Source organism: Hemiscyllium ocellatum, chromosome 30 (assembly GCF_020745735.1).
Source record: "Hemiscyllium ocellatum isolate sHemOce1 chromosome 30, sHemOce1.pat.X.cur, whole genome shotgun sequence".
Taxonomy (NCBI): domain Eukaryota; kingdom Metazoa; phylum Chordata; class Chondrichthyes; order Orectolobiformes; family Hemiscylliidae; genus Hemiscyllium; species Hemiscyllium ocellatum.
The window spans coordinates 51,002,364-51,020,635 of record NC_083430.1 but is presented as its reverse complement, the minus strand read 5'-3'; positions in this window follow the sequence as shown (position 1 = coordinate 51,020,635).

The following is an 18,272-nucleotide window of genomic DNA, read 5'->3' as shown; positions in this document are numbered from 1 at the left end:
ATACACCACATCAACTGCTTTACCCTCGTCCACCTCCTTAGTCACCTTCTCAAAGAATTCAATAAGGTTTGTGAGGCACGACCTGCCCTTCACAAACCATGCTGACTATCCTTGATCACATTATTCCTATCCAGATGTTCATAAATCCTATCCCTTACAATTCTCTCTAAGACTTTGCCCACAACAGAGGTAAGACTCACTGGCCTATAGTTACTAGGGTTATCCCTACTCCCCGTCTTGAACAAGGGAACCACATTTGCTATCCGCCAGTCTGCTCGCACTATTCCTGTAGACAAGGAGGACATAAAAATCAAGACCAATGGTTCTGCAATCTCCTCCCTTGCTTCCCAGAGAATCCTAAGAGAAATGCCATCAGGCCCAGGGGACTTCTCTATTTTCACCCTTTCCAGAATTTCCAACACCTCTTCCCTACATACCTCAAAGCCATCCATTCTAATTAATTGTGACTCAATATTCACATCGGCAACAATGTCCCGTTCCTGAGTGAATACTGATGAAAAGTATTCATTCAGTGTCTCTCCAATTTCTTCAGCCTCCACACGCAACTTCCCACTACTGTCCTTGACTGGACCTATTCCTACCCTAGTCATTCTTTTATTCCTGACATACCTATAGAAAGCCTTTGGGTTTTCCCTAATCCTATCAACCAAGGACTTTTCATGTCCCCTCCTTGCTGCTCTTAGCTCTCTCTTTAGATCCTTTCTGACTACCTTATAACTCTCAATCGCCCCAATTGAACCTTCACGCCTCATCTTTACGTAGACCGCCCTCTTCCCTTTAACAAGGGATTCCAATTCCTTATTAAACCACGGATCCCTCACACGACCCTTTCCTCCCTGCCTGACAGGTACATACTTATCAAGGACACTCAATAGTTACTCCTTGAACAAGCTCCATATATCGATTGCACCCTTCCCTTGAAGTCTACTTTTCCAAGCCACGCATCCTAATTCATGCCTCACCGCATCATAATTTCCCTGCCCCCAGCTATAACTCTTGCCCTGTAGTGCAGACTTATCCCTCTCCATCACTAGAGTAAAAGTCACCGAATTGTGGTCACTGTCCCCAAAGTGCTCACCTACCTCCAATTCTAACACCTGACCTAGTTCGTTACCCAGAACCAAATCCAGTATGGCCTCACCTCTTGTTGGCCTGTCTACATATTGTGTCAGGAAACCCTCCTGCACACATTGGACAAACACCGACCCATCTAACGTACTCGAGCTATAGCTTTCCCAGTCAATATCTGGAAAGTTAAAGTCCCCCATAACAACCACCCTATTACTTTCACTCTTCTCCTGAATCATCCTCGCAATCCTTTCTTCTACGTCTCTTGGATTATTAGGAGGCCTGTAGAAAACTCCTAACAGGGTGACCTCACTTTTCCTATTTCTAAGCTCAGCCCAAACTACCTCAGATGGCGAGTCTTCATCCATCGTCCTTTCCACTGCTGTAATACTATCTTTAACAAGCAATGCCACACCTCCCCCTCTTTTACCCCCACCTCTGACCCTACTAAAACATTTAAACCCTGGAACCTGCAACAGCCAATCCTGTCCCTGTTCTACCCATGTCTCCGTAATAGCCATAACATCGAACTCCCAGGTACCAACCCACGCTGCAAGTTCACCTACCTTATTTCATATACTTCTCACATTGAAGTATACACACTTCAAGTCACCTTCCTGTTTATAGGCACCCTCCTTCAAGATTGATGCCATGTTCCTAACCTCCATACACTCAAGGTCCTGCACCTTAAAACTACAGTCTAGGTTCCCATGCCCCTGCAGAGTTAGTTTAAACCCCCCGAAAGAGCACTAGCAAACCTCCCCCCAAGGATACTGGTGCCCCTCAGGTTCAGGTGTAGACCATCCTGTTTATAGAGGTCCCACCTTCCCCAGAAAGAACCCCAGTTATCCAGGAACCGAAATCCCTCCCTCCTGCACCATCCCTGTAGCCACGCATTTAACTGCTCTCTCTCCCTATTCCTCGACTCTCTATCAGGTGGTACGGGTAACAAACCAGAGACAACAACTCTGTTTGTTCTAACTCTGAGCTTCCAACCTAGCTCCCTGAAAGCCTGCCTAACATCCTCATCCCTCTTCCTACCTATGTCATTGGTGCCAATGTGGACCATGACTTCGGGCTGCTCCCCCTCCTCCTTAAGGACCCGGAAAACACGATCTGAGACATCACATACCCTTGCACCTGGGAGGCAACATACCAATCGTGAGTCTCTCTCGCCCCCACAAAACCACCTATCTGTGCCCCGAACTATTTAGTCTCCAATAACTATTGCTCTGCTCTTCTCCACCCCTCCCTTCTGAGCAACGGGGACAGGCTCCGTGCCAGAGGCCTGAACCCCATTGCTTACCCCTGGTAAGTCGTCCCCCCGACAAGTATCCAAAACGGTATACTTATTCTTGAGGGGAACGGCTGCAGGGGGTCCCTGCACTGGCTGCTTCCTCCCAGTCCCCCTCACGGTCACCCATCTGTCTGCAATCTTTGGAGTTACTACGTCCCTAAAGCTCCGATCTATGACCCCCTCTGCCTCCCAAATGATCCTAAGTTCATCCAACTCCAGCTCCAGTTCCCTAACCTTCTCAGTACATCCCCAATACACGTACTGGATGCTTCTACACTTCAATGCCGCATCTGGGGCTACACTGGCTGTGTTTCCTCCCATTTATACCAGCCTGCCTAAGCCTTGCCAAATCTTTCTTCATGTACACATCAAGGCTTCAGTTTAATGTGTCAATGCGATCATCTAAAACCAGTGCGAGTTTCACATTCTTGATAATCGTCCTGAGCAGAAATCCTCAGATTTTTATTTGAAGCAGTTTTTTTTTGACAGTTCCGACTTAATTATGTCAAGGGATTAAACATAGTGCAACATCCTCCAACACATACATACCTTACCTCGTGTCAACTGGCAGCCTGTAATTCTACACGGGGGTTGCTATGACAGCCGTCACCATTTGCTGGGCAAATTAGCAAAGCATCAAATTACTGAAAATTCAGGAAGAGTTACAATCCCTGCTGTGTTTTTCATGACCTCAGGATACTCCAAAGTGCTTTCCAGTCAATAATGACAGACTTTGATAATACCATCATGGTTGCAAGGTAGGAAATGTAACAGCAAATAGAATCACTGAAGAAACAGGTTAAATATTGGAATAGTGGGGACTGACAAGGAGAACCGTGCAAAACTGTGAGGGGTCTAGATAGACTGGACAGGAAGGACCTACTTACCCGAACAGGGAGAGATAAGTGACTGAGAGGAGCAGAGATTTGAAGTGATTGGTACAAAGATTAAAGGTGAAATGGGGATTATTTTCAGCCAAGTGGCTGATAGGGGTCTAGAAATCACTGCTTGAAAGGGCAGATAAAGGTAGGAACCCTTGAATGACTTAAACACTGACTTAAAAACAATGACTGCAGATGCTGGAAACCAGATTCTGGATCAGTGGTGCTGGAAGAGCACAGCAGTTCAGGCAGCATCCAAGAACCAGCGAAATCGACGTTTCGGGCAAAAGCCCTTCATCAAACAGTTATGGACATGCATCTCAAATACCATGACCTATAGGGGTAATGGACCAAGTGCTGGGAAATGGGATTAGGTTTGGGCGACTCATTTTTCAGCTGGAGCAGGCGTGATGGTCCAAGCAGCCTCCTTCTGAGCTGTAAACCGTCTATCACTCTATGAAATGTCTGATCCAAAATAAACTTGCCTTTTGACACACAATACTAAGAGGTGCTGAATAGTTAACGCAGCCATTCATTAAATCTTAGCATCCTGTCCTCTCGCCTCATGAACTCGAGATCGGGACAGGGCCTGAACCTACATATTACACAGAGACAAAAGAATTATAAAGCTACAACATGGTCCTTAAACATCAAGAACTTGAGATTAATGCCTGCAATGCTCTGTCCCATCTGCTTACTGCATGTTTCCTTTTCCTAAGAAAGAGAAGATTTACATAACCAACCAGCTTGAAAAATCTAATTTCAAAGTAATTTTTACTGAGCAGATGTTTTTTGATTACAAATAAATACAAAACACTTTAAGTCTCACTGCTTGGTTTACTTTTTAGATTAGATTACTTACAGTGTGGAAACAGGCCCCTCAGCCCAACAAGCCCACACCGACCCTCCGAAGAGCAACCCACCCAAACCCCTTCCCCTACACCTAACACTACAGGCAATTTAGCGTAGAGAATTCACCTAACCGGCACATTTTTGGACTATGGGAGGAAACCAGAGCACCCGGAGGAAACCCACGCAGACGCAGGGAAAACGTGCAAACTCCACACAGACAGTCACCTGAGGCAGGAATTGAACCTGGGGTCTCTGGCACTGTGAGGCAGCAGCACTAATCACTGTGTCAATGTGTCACCCCTTGTTTTTCAGTAGCAGTTGCTGGGGACTTGAATCTGGGTTTGGAAGCTGCAGTACATCTCTCCCTGCTACTCTGTCTCTCAGAGTTTATTTTGGAAAGTCCATTTTTCTGAATTTATCTTTGCCAGGGTGTGTTTATGGGATTAGATTAGATTCCCTACAGTGTGAAAACAGGCCTTTCGGCCCAACAAGTCCACATCGACCCTCCAAAGAGTAACCTACCTAGAATCACTCCCACTTTGGACTGTGGGCGGCATGGTGGCACAGTGGTCAGCACTGCTGCCTCACAGCGCCAGAGGCCTGGGTTCAATTCCCGACTCAGGCGACTCTCTGTGTGGAGTTTGTACATTCTCCCTGCGTCTGAGTGGGTTTCCTCCGGGTGCTCTGGTTTCCTCCTATAGTCCAAAAATGTGCAGGTTAGGTGAATTGGCCATGCTAAATTGCCTATAACGTTAGGTGAATGGATCTGGGTGGGTTGCGCTTTGGTGGGTTGGTGTGCACTTGTTGGGCCGAAGGGCCTGTTTCCACACTGTAAGTAATCTAATCTAATCTACTGTGAGATCAATCAAATTAAGATGCAGTGGTTGGAGCTGCAGGCAAATAGCTTGAAATCCTGCACGGAACAATTCAAGACCCATTCAATGAATTTAAAAACACCATTCACATATAGAAGACTGCTTTCGTTTTCCTGCATTTGTTAGACTCCCCAAAGGATAGCGGTGTGAGCAGTTCCACCTCTGTATGCAAACTGTATCTGTCCGTGATACTGTTTCTGGGTTCAGACAGGAGACCAAAGTTATCTCAAGTTTTCAATTTGTATACATATACAGTGTAGAATCAGGCCATTCAGCCCATCAAATCCACAGTGGCCCTTTGAAGAGCATCCCATCCAGACCCAATCCCATCCCTAGACTCCTACATTTCCCATAACCAATCCACCTAATCTGCACATCTTTGGACTGTGGAAGGAAACTGGAGCACCCGGAGGAAACCCACACAGACATGGGGGAATGGGTAAACTCCATACAGACAGTCACCACAACATGGAATTGAACCCAGATCCCTGATGCTGTGAGGCAGCAGTGCCAACACTGTGCTGCCCATGTGAGCAATCTTTTCGTGTAGAGCCGGAGAGTACACCATTATGTCCTGGTGAATACTTGTCCCTCATCTAATATCACACAAATTATTATTTGCTCAATATAGTGAAAGCAAAATGCCATGGATGCTGGAGATTTGAAGTAAAAATAGCGAGTGTTGAGGGAACTCAGCAGGTCTGGCAGTATCTATACTGAGAGAAACAGGTTAACATTTCAAATCCAATATCATTCTTCTGTGGAACTTTAGAGCCGAAGTCTAAAGATGAATTGTACCAGATTTGAAACATTAACTTGGTTTATCTTTCTCTCTCCACAGATGCTGCCAGACCTGCTGAGTTTCTTCAACATTTTTCATTTTTTTATTTGATCATTAGCGTTTTGTAATCAACCCCTGACATGTTATGTGGGAGTTGCGACTGAATGAGCTTCTGCGTTCTCTGTGAATGACTGAGTTGTAGACTACGGTAAAGTTTTCTTTTAACTTGTCATTAATAGCTGGCATGACCAAATCCTTGTTGGAAACCATATGCCCACTCTGCTCCCTCTGACTGTACTTACATCAGCACGTACCTACCATCATACTAACACAAACGTTAATCCATACCTCCATCGCATGGTGGTACAGTGGTCAGCACTGCTGCCTCACAGCGCCAGAGACCTGGGTTCAATTCCCACCTCAGCCAACCGTCTGTGTGGAGTTTGCACATTCTCTCTGTGTGGGTTTCCTCCAGTTTCCTCCCACTGTCCAAAGATATGCAGGTTAGGTGAATTGGCCATTGGCCTGTAGTGTTAGATGTAGGGGGGATGGGTCTGGGTAAGTTACTCTTCAGAGGGTCAGTGTGGACTTATTGGGCCAAAGGGCCTGTTTTTTTTATTTCAAAAATATACTTTATTCATAAAATATTCATAAAATAATTTGATACACTGTGCATTAGGTAATGCCAATGCCATACCTATTTCCACATTTAGATACACAGCTCAGAATTTTCATTATTACATACAGATCTGTGCATTTCTCACTCACATATTGACCTGAGGCGTCAGCAGAGCCCAAATGACTGCATGAGCCCCCTGATCTTCTTTCGACAGGCAGATGTTAAACGGTGGTGTTTCCCCACCGCGCCTTGGCGGCAGCTGCCCCAAGCTTCAGCGTGTCCCTCAACACGTAGTCCTGGACCTTGGAATGTGCCAGTCTGCAACACTCAGTTGGGGTCAACTCCTTCAGCTGGAAGATCAACAGGTTTCGGACCACCCAGAGAGCGTCCTTCACTGAGTTGATGATCCTCCAGGTGCAGTTGATATTCGTCTCGGTGTGCGTCCCGGGGAACAGGCCATAGAGCACGGAGTCCCGCGTCACGGCGCTGCTCGGGACGAACTTCGACAAATACCACTGCATTCCTCTCCAGACTTCCTCTGCATAGGCACATTCCAGAAGGAGATGTGTGACAGTCTCGTCCCCCCCGCAGCCACTTCGAGGGCAGCGTGCAGTGCGGCAGACAGTCCGGGCGTGCATAAATTATCTCACAGGTAGAACCCTTCTCACCACCAGCCAAGCCATGTCTTGGTGCTTGTTGGAAAGTTCTGGCGATGAGGCATTCTGCCAAATTGCTTTGACAGTCTGCTCAGGGAACCACTCAACAGGATCCGCCCTCTCCTTTTCCCGAAGGGTCTCAAGGACACTACGTGCTGACCACTTCTTGATGGACTTGTGGCCAAAGGTGTTTTTCTTCAGAAATTTCTCCACGAAGGACAAGTGGTACGGAACGGTCCAACTACTCGGAGCATTCTGCGGCAGCGACGCCAGGCCCATCCTTCGCAACACCGGGGACAGGTAGAACCTCAGTACGTAGTGACACTTGGTGTTTGCGTACCGGGGATCCACGCACAGCTTGATGCAGCCACACACAAAGGTGGCCATCAGGGTGAGGGTGGCATTGGGAGTGTTTTTTCCCCCATTGCACCGGTCTTTGTACATTGTGTCTCTTCGGACCCGGTCTTTGATCTCCACATGAAGTGGAAGATGGCCCGGGTGAATGCGGCAGCACAGGTTCTGGGGATAGGTCAGACCTGTGCCACATACAACAATACTGAGAGTACCTCACACCTGATGACCAGGTTTTTCCCCGCGATGGAGAGCGACCGTTGCTCCCATCTGCCTAGTTTCTGTCTCATCTTCCTGATCCGCTCCTCCCAGGTCTTGGCGCATGCCCCAGCCCCCCCGAACCAAATAGCCAGCACCTTCAGGTGGTCAGTCCTGACGGTGAAGGGGATATAGGATTGGTCGGTCCAGTTCCCGAAGAGCATGGCCTCGGTCTTCCCTCGGTTTACCTTGGCCCCCGAGGCCCGTTCGAACTGGTCGCAGATGCACAGGAGTCTGTGCACGGACAGCGGATGCGAGCAGAAAACGGCGACGTCATCCATGTATAGAGAGGTCTTAACCTGTAGGCCCCCGCTGCCAGGAATAGTCACCCCTCTCAGGCTCGCATCCTTCCTGATGGATTCGGCAAATGGCTCTATGCAACACACAAACAAGGCAGGAGAGAGAGGGCAGCCCTGCCTGACTCCAGATCTGACTGGGAAGCTATCTGATTCCCACCCATTGATTGAGACTGCACTGACAATGTTGGTGTAGAGCAGTCTGATCCAATTGCAGATTCCCTCCCCAAAGCCCATTTTGGAGAGAACATCTCTCATATACCTGTGTGATATCCTGTCAAAGGCTTTCTCCTGGTCCAGGCTGATGAGGCAGGTGTCCATCCCCCTGTCCTGCACGTAGGCGATCGTATCCCTGAGGAGTGTGAGACTCTCAGCGATCTTCCTGCCCGGTACAGCACAGGTTTGGTCGGGGTGGATCACCGACCCCAGAGCAGACCTGACCCGGTTAGCGATGACCTTTGACAGAATTTTGTAGTCTGTGTTTAACAGTGAGATCTGTCTCCAATTTCTAATTTCGTCCCTCTCCCCCTTCTGCTTGTAGATGTGGGTGATGATGCCTTTCCTCACAGATTCACTCATGGTACCTGCCCAAAGCATACTGACATACACCTCCAGCAGGTCCCAGCCAATCAAGTCCCAAAGAGCAGAATAGATCTCAACCGGTAAGCCATCGCTTCCAGGAGTGTGGACTTATTGGGCCAAAGGGCCTGTTTCCACACCATAAGGAATCTAAACCTCCACTTATTGCTGGTTGTGTGAGTTTGCTTATCCTGACATACTGCTCTGTTTATTACATTGCAAGTGACTACACTTCATCAATACTCCACTGGCTGTGAACATCTAGGGAATATCCTGAAAGGTGTTATGTCAATGCAAGTATTTCTTTGCATCATCCTACAGCTGTCTTGTGGGGGCATTCTCATGGGGCTATGCAAATTCTTAGAAATAACAACCAATAATTTGCACAAAAGCCAGCCAGCTAAATTTAGTGTAAGAAATACAAACAGAAAGTGATGTTTTTGTGGTTTTTTTTATCTAAGGAGGAATTCTGAATTCAAAGTTTTGTTGAACAAAACACTAGTTACCGTATTGTATATTATTATGACCCATCTGTCTCTTGTAATGAACTATTTCTGCCATTTGTAGTCTGAACAAGGAGCTAATGATATTATTGCTCTATTTTTGAAGTGTAAAAGATTACAAGAGGTCTGCTATCAAATCAGGTTCACTAAACGTAGTGGTACAGTTTTCCAGTCAACTTGTTAACAGGGTGTGTGAGCTCATAGTTCCTTTTAATGAGATGTGAGAATCTTGAACCTGTGCGAAACATGAGGAAAAGTAGAATGCCTAATAGCTTTGCCCAACCACATGTTCTGGCAATTCAATTTATACTCACGCATAATTTCACCAAATCCCTTTAGCAGTTACAGTATCCCTGGACTTAAAGTTGTAAAGCACAAGATCTTGCTACAACTTGCCTTTAATCATGTCCCATCTAATTTGTGAGACTGAATCAAGCCACAGAGCAGAATGTTAAATCTAATAATTACTGAATTTTCTTAAAATAGGACATCATACTAAAATAACAACTCACATGTTATCATCATTAGATTTTCCCTCATCTTTCAGTCCTGCCACTTTCTGCTCTTGATCATCATCTAGTTTCTCGGATATTTTCCCTCGGGTATAATCGCAGTCAAGAAAGAGGTGTTTCAACCAATTATACAGACCATTAAGATATTAGTGTGTATTGAAGTTCGTGTAATGCCATGAGCCATCAATGTTTCTTTTCTTATTAGAAATGCTGCTTTAGGAATCTCTTCTTCAAACTAGTGTACTGGGATCTTTCATCTCGAAACTGGGAGCTCTCCAGTGCTGAATATTTATCGCAGTGGTTCAGTTGACTCAACAGAGATTTCTATAGATCCTTCTGTCCCTGTTTGAACTCTTCCTTATCAAGTTTAACCTGAAAATGGTTCTGGAAAAACTTCTATCCCTCTTCCCTCTGTGCTGGTTTAACAATTGAGGTATTTCAATAATGGAGAGCAAAACATTAATTGCTGGCTCTAACAGGAAGGAAGTGACAAATGTAGGCAGACAACCTCTAGGAAGTGTATTTGTGTTGCTTTGTTTTAACAAGCATTTGTTACATTGAAATTTGAAAATGATTTCAAATTAAAAATGCCCGTTATTCTGAATGATACTGCCAAACAAGTGTTATTGAAACTAACAATTAAATGGCAGACGAAAGCTATCACTTTGTAGAATTTCCTGAGCAACAAAGGAATTAATTGTCAACAATAAGGTGCTAGGATGGAATTGGTCAAGCTAATGATATTTAGGATAGTCTTGATTTTTTCAAAGATGAGTTTTACTACAACATTTATGGAAAACATTGCATGCATTTATTCAGCATAGTAACAAAATTATCAACTGAAAATAATATACCGAAATATATACATCTTCTTATATGTATAGTTATTAAGCTATACACATATTTCATGTCTAGGAACATGAGTCCCTGTTGTGATATTTTGCAATGCTTTATCTCAACATTGAACTTTTTTTCATAAATGTTTACAATGATCATCATAAATGTAAACAATTGCCTGTTACAATATGATTGCAGTCTTGTATCACTGGAAGGCATTGTGATGTAAATTCTTCAATTCTGTTCACTTCTAACATTTGTGTAAGTAGTCATCTTATTTTTGCACTTTTAAAAAATTTGTGGACAGAAATGATAAAAAGAAACTGCTTTAAAATTAATATTTTGCAAGGATCGCTGTATATTTTGAAAAGCACGTGGCATGGCACTTAGGTGAATCATTGTTTAAACAGTTGTTTGAACAAACAGTAATTAAAGTTTAGATAGCAGTCACACTGGACCTAATTGATTCTGTATTCAGATAGAGCTTTAGGTGGCAACAAGAGGTTGATTGGTCTATGGACTAGTGACCAAAGGTCTTTTTCCTGCCAACATCTGTGTGGTTTGTTCTCAGGTTACCTTGATTTCTGATATTATTTATGTGGTAAGGATCGTTCCCATTGGCATCAGTATTGCTCCTGTAATTAACATTTTACATTCACACCCAGGTGTGCTATTGCAACGTGTCTCTTCTGGCCTCCTTTTCAGTGCGTATGTGTGTTGTCTCCAATGCCTTTTTTAGGGATACAGTTTACCTGCTAAGAACCTGGAAAGGCACGTGGCATCAGATCCAGGGTGAAAGTATAATTTTAATTAAAGGAGAAAGACTGGAACACCCAACAGAACAGAATAACAATGATCGTTATTGTATGAGTATTATCAGAAATCAAGACAATAGAGTTTTTCAGTTCAAATCCTGCATGAAACATTATCTTTAAATAGTTTTACTATCTGTCTGTGTCCTATCTAATTAGTTATATCAGTTAGTCAGTGATGTAGTGGTAATATCACCAGACTAGCAATCCAGATTCCCAGAATAATACTCTGGGGCAGAGGTTTGAATCCTACCATGGTTCATGATGAAATTTGAATTCAGTAAACGTTTGGAATTAAAAGCTCATCTAATTGGGGTCATGAAACCATTGTGCATTATTGTAAAATTCTGTCTGGGTCACAAATGTCTTTTAGAGAAGGAAACATGCTGTCCTTACCCTCTCTGGCCAACATGTGTCACTAGATGCACTGTAATGTGGTTGACTCTTAACTGCCCTCTGAGATGGTCTGTAGTAGACAAGCAAGAGGCTGGAAGAACACATCAGGCTGGGCAGGTTCAGGAGGTGGAGAAGTCAACGCTTTGGATATAACCCTTCTTCAGGACTGGGGATGGGGGTAGGGGGAGCTGGCGATAAAGGGTGGGTGGGAAAAGTTATGGAGGGGAGATAGGTGGAGTGGTGAAGTGATAGGTGAATACAGGTGGTGGGCACAACCTGGTTGGTCAATGGTAGGAATGAATCTGGTTGGTAATTGGAAGGAAGGGTTGATCAGAGGAATGGAAGTGAGGTGGAGGGGCTGGAAAAGGAGCCGGGACAAGGGAAGGAAGGTTATATGAAATTGAAGAACTCAGTGTAGAATCCTCTGGGCTGTAGCTGGTCAAGCGGAAGATGAGGAGTTGTTCCACCAATTTGTGATCTGATTCACTGTGGCATTGGAGGAGGCCAAGGATGGTCATGTCAGAAAGGGAGAGGGAAGGGGAATTGAAATGGGTGGTGACTGGGAGGTCAAGTTGCCCCCTATGGCCCCAGCTAAGACACTAGGTGAAATGTTTCCTTAGTTTGCATTTAGTCTAACCAATGTAGAGAAGGCCACATCAGGAGCATCTGATACAGTAAACTAGGTTGGAGGTGAGGCAGGTGAACCTCGGTCTCACCTGGAAGGATTGATGGGGATGGAGGTGAGAGGAGCTGGTGTCCTGGCAGGTTTTGCATCTTTTGTGGTTGCAGGGGACGGTACGTGGGGAGTTTGGGGGTGTGGGGGAGGGTGGGCATGAACCAAGGAGTGGCCTGAAATGGTCTAGCAAGCCATTCAGTTCATGGGTTCAGGACACCTTCACCCTGTTACTGAATAGAAACAAAAATCCTCAATGAGACCTGTAGTTCTGACTAGATTCTTTTACACCAGCACCCTGCCATATGTTTTTCTTATTTATCACATTCTTCAAATTGCTGATTTTTTTTTGCGAACTGTGTCCATGGTGTAGACAAACCTTGCCTTCCCAAAACACAGCCCAGTCTGATTCTATAGGTTGTCAAACTAACAAGGCAAACCAAATACCAAGATCCAGCTGAAAAGCCACAGGCCTGGCTGTTCCTCCGAAAGCCAATTCTGAAGCTGTGAAGATTGAAGGTGAGCATTTACAAGAACAAGGACACTCAGGGAGGTAGCTACGGTACATCCAGCCTCCAGAAATAGAAAGCATTTATTGAGTAAAGATTGCCTCAGGGAAATGTGGAACAGGATAATTATTTCAAGTAGGACAAAAGAAAGTTTGTCAGGACGGCAGTAATTCAAATGATTCATTTTAAATCACTCATAGGCAGCAGTTTGGCAAGGGAATACTTAGAACAATTCTGCAGTTGGGTAGCAGTACATGCAGAGGAACCCAATTTTGCTTGGTTTCAACTGATTGCTGTTCTTCAGGCTTTTACTTTGTATCTGGTTTTATCAAGCAAACTTAGTACAGATCTGTTAATAGTCCAGACTTATTAAAGATAGGCCTAGCAAGAGGAAGGTATAGTTTCTTTATGTGAATTTGCGATTAATTTAACAGCAGAAAAATATTGCAAGTAAAAGCAATAGCTGACTGCCCTGGAGCAATGGACAAAACGTATCCCTTAGCATTTTCCACCAAAAAAAGGGTAAGAAGGATTCTTAAGAAATGCAGAGAATGCTGGAGAAACTCAGCACATCTGGCATCACCTTTGGATAGAAAGATAAAGGATACGTTTCAAGTCTGACATGACTCATCTTCATTTCTTCATCTGTTCTGAGAAATCAGAACATTAACTTTATTTTTCTGACCATGAATGGAGTCAGAACTGCTGAGTTTCTCCAGCATTCTCTGTGTTAATTTCAGATTTCCAGAACCTGCAGTATTTTGCCTTTATAGAGAAAGACTCATGTTTGTATTATGTCGACCCTGAACACAGGACATCCTAAAATGCTTTAAAATCAATGTCATGCTGAAGACGTGCACTTGCTTTTATAGTATAAGGAAAATGGTAATAAATTTGTGCACAGCAAGATCCCACAAAAAGTACTGTCATTCATACCAGACAATCAGTTTCTGTGATGTTGGGAGAGGAATCAATGTCCCTAGGTGCTGTGACCTGTGTAGCAGTCTCATTGATAACAGACGGAGCAGCTATGTCCTCCTTGTGTGCTAAAACCTGCTGAATTGGTTCTATCCTGATGCCATCCATTCAAATAAGGGCAGCAGAGTCAAACCATGGTCGTCATCAGTTCTGTTAGAGAGACGTCACGCGCCAAACTTAAGTTGTCAAACTTAACCTGGAATTACTTGAAGTCAAGTTTAATTCTGTTTTGTTCTTCAGGACATTTAAACATTAACATTCTCACAGACTAGTCAAGCAATAGCCCTACATAGTCAAACTCACAGAATTATACCCTAAAAGCAATATTGCAGACACCGCCATCACCAGCCCTAGATATATCCCGTCCCACCAGCAGGATAGACCCAGCAGAGGTGGCGGCCCACTAGGGACAGTCATCAGAGAGTCCTCAACATTTACTCTGGACCCCATGAAGTCTCATGGCTTCAGACTAAACTTGGGGATGGAAACCTCCTGCTGATTACTATGCACCATCCTCCCTCAGCTGATGAACCAGTACCCTTCCATGTTGAACAACACTTAGAGGAAGCACTGAGGATGACAAGGGTGCAAAATGTACTCTGGGTGGGGGATTTCAATATCCACCACCAGGAGTGGCTCAGTAGCAGGACTACTGATCGAGCTGGTCAGGTCCTGAAGGATATAGCTGCAAGTTTGGATCTGCAGGAGATAGTGAGGGAACCAACAAGAGGGAAAAACATACTTGACCTCATCCTTACCAATCTCTCTGCCGCAGATGGATCTGTCTATGACAGCATCAGTAAGAGTGACCACTGGTCAGTCCTTGTGAAGGCAAAGTCCCACCTTCACATTGAGAATATCCTTCAATGTGTTGTGTGGCACTACCAACATGCCAAATGGGAGAGATTTCAAACACATCGAGCAACTTAAGTCTGAGCATCTATGAGGTGCTGTGGGCCATCCACAATCAAAGAATTGTACTCTAGCACAATCTGTAACCTCATGGCCCAGCATATCCCCCACTTTGCCACTACCATCAAGCCAGGGGATCAATCTTGGTTCAATAGAGAGTGAGGAGGGTGTGCCAGGAGCAGCACCAGGCATATCTGAAAATGAGGTGCAAACCTGGTGAAGCCGCCAAACAGGACTACTTGCATGTCAAACAGCATACATAGCAAGTGATAGACAGAGCTCAGTGATTCCAAAATGAACAGATGAGATCTAAGCTCTGCAGTCCTGCCACATCCAGTCGTGAATGGTGGTGGACAATTAAACTACTCAGTGGAGGAGAAGGCTCTACAAATAACCTCACCATTAATGATGGAAGAGCCCAGCACATCAGTGCAAAAGATAAAGCATTCAGAACAAATCTTCGGTGAGTGTTTGACCCATCTCAGCCTGCTTTGTAGGAAAAACAGAACTGGTCCCTTCTTTTAGACACCACTAACAATCAGGTACACCTAGACTCCACTAACAATCAGGTACACCTAGACACCACTAACAATCAGGTACACCTAGACTCCACTAACAATCAGGTACACCTAGACTCCACTAACAATCAGGTACACCTAGACACCACTAACAATCAGGTACACCTAGACTCCACTAACAATCAGGTACACCTAGACACCACTAATCAGATACACCTAGACACCACTAACAATCAGGTACACCTCGACTCCACTAACAATCAGGTACACCCACACACCACTAACAATCAGGTACACCTAGACACCACTAACAATCAGGTACACCTAGACTCCACTAACAATCAGGTACACCTAGACACCACTAACAATCAGGTACACCTAGACTCCACTAACAATCAGGTACACCTAGACACCACTAACAATCAGGTACACCTAGACACCACTATCAATCAGGTACACCTAGACACCACTAACAATCAGGTACACCTAGACTCCACTAACAATCAGGTACACCTAGACACCACTAATCAGGTACACCTAGACACCACTAACAATCAGGTACACCTAGACTCCACTAACAATCAGGTACACCCACACACCACTAACAATCAGGTACACCTAGACTCCACTAACAATCAGGTACACCTAGACACCACTAACAATCAGGTACACCTAGACTCCACTAACAATCAGGTACACCTCTCTGAGGAAGCAAACCTGTTTGAAACTGTGTTAGACTATCAACTTTAATAACCTTCTGACTTTTACTACAAATCTCTATCACCTTTTGGGTGAAAAACGTAATTGAGCTCAGCCTAACTAACCTTAATGCTGAAATCAGGACTATGAAATGCACCTGATTTAGTTGATTAAAAATGACGTTGGAACTATTTTTTAGAACATTTGTTCAAACCTGCGCATTAAGATTTCTTTGTACACATGTTCTGAGAAGAATAGGATTAAGGTCAATTTGGATTATCATTCCCAGAAATAATGTGAACAACATATCAACTTGACCAGGAGACTATTTAATTATTTATGCTGTTTACCATTCACTATTCCCAAAGATACCTGTACTTCTTATTTATACTTACTAATATGAAATGAAAAGGGAATTTATTTCTGTACAAAGTTTAAAAAATTATAATCAGCAAATGGCTCAACAAATTATTATTGATGTGTTAGACTTAAAAATGGACAATAATTTTGTACTTTTTTTCACAGCAATGCTGCTGTTCTGCTATTAATGAATGGGATATGGGTGTCAGGGGCTCAGTCAGTAGTTATTATCTATCCCCTAATTGTACTTGCGAAGACAATGGTGAGCTGCCTTCTTGACCTGCTGCAGTCTATTTGGTGTAGGTAGACCAGGGGCAGCACAGTGATTTAGTGGCTAACATTGCTGCCTCTCAGCGCCAGGGACCTGAGTTCGATTCCAGCCTCAGGCGACTGTGTGAAGTTTTCACATTCTCCCCATGTATGCATGGGTTTCCTCCCACAGACCAAAGATGTGCAGGGTGGGTGAATTGGCCATGCTAAATTGCTAGTGTTCAGGTTTGGTGTATTAGTCTGGGGGGTAAATTTAGGGGAATGGGTCTGGGTGGGTTACTCTTCAGAGGATCAGTGTGGACTTGTTGGGCCGAAAGGTCTATTTACACACAGTAGGGATTCTAATTCTAAAAGACCCACAATCTGTTAGGGAGGAAGTTGCAGGATTTTGACCTTGAAAGAACTGTGATACAAATCCAATTCAGGATGGTGTGTGGCTTGGAGGGAAATTTGCAGGATGTGGTATGTATCTGCTGCCCTTGTTCTTCTAGGTCGTAGTTGTCATGGGTTTGGAAGAGGATAAAACAATGACTGCAAATGCTGGAAACCAGATTTTGGATTAATGGTGCTGGAAAAGCACAGCTGTTCAGGCAGCATCCAAGGAGCAGTAAAATCAGGTCCATGCCTCCCTTCAACCCACCCTCCCATCCTGGCACCTTCCCCTGCCACCGCAGGAACTGCAAAACCTGTGCCCACACCTCCTCCCTCACCTCCATCCAAGGCCCTAAAGGAGCCTTTCACATCCATCTAAGTTTTACCTGCACATCCACTAATATCATTTATTGCACCCGTTGCTCCCAATGCGGTCTCCTCTACATTGGGGAGACTGGACGCCTCCTAGCAGAGCGCTTTAGGGAACATCTCCAGGACACCCGCACCAATCAACCACACCGCCCCGTGGCCCAACATTTCAACTCCCCCTCCCACTCTGCCGAGGACATGGAGGTCTTGGGCCTCCTTCACGGCTGCTCCTTCACCACCAGACGCCTGGAGGAAGAACGCCTCATCTTCCGCCTCAGAACACTTCAACCCCAGGACATTAATGTGGACTTCAACAGTTTCCTCATTTCCCCTTCCCCCCTACCCTAGTTCCAAATTTCCAGCTCAGCACTGTCCCCATGACTTGTCCGGACTGCATATCTTCTTTTCCACCTATCCACTCCACCCTCTCCTCCCTGACCTATCACCTTCATCCCCTCGCTCACTCACCCATTGTACTCTATGCTACTTTCTCCCCACCCCCACCCTCCTCTAGCTTATCTCTCCACGCTTCAGGCTCTCTGCCTTTATTCCTGATGAAGGGCTTTTGCCTGAAATGTCGATTTTGCTACTCCTTGGATGCTGCCTGAACTGCTGTGCTCTTCCAGCACCACTAATCCAAAAAATGGGTTTGGAAGAGCCTTGGTGAGTCACTGTGTCTTGTAGATGGTACATACTTTTGCTACTGTGCATCGGTGGTGGAGGGAATGAAAGTTGAAAGGGTTGGATGTGGTGCCAATCAAGCAGCTGCTTTGTCCTGGATGGTGTCAAGCTTCTTGAGTGTTGTTGGAACCGCACCAATCCAGGCAAGTGAAGAGTATTCTGTCAGACTTCTAACTTCCAGTGTAGAGGATGGACAGGCTTTGGGTAGTCAGGAGGTGGGTTACTCACTGTAGGATTCCTAGCCCCTTAGCTGCTCTTGTAGCCATTGTATTTATAGGGTATGTCCGGTTCAGTTTCTGGTCAGTACTGAACCCCAGGATTTTGAGAGTGTAATTGA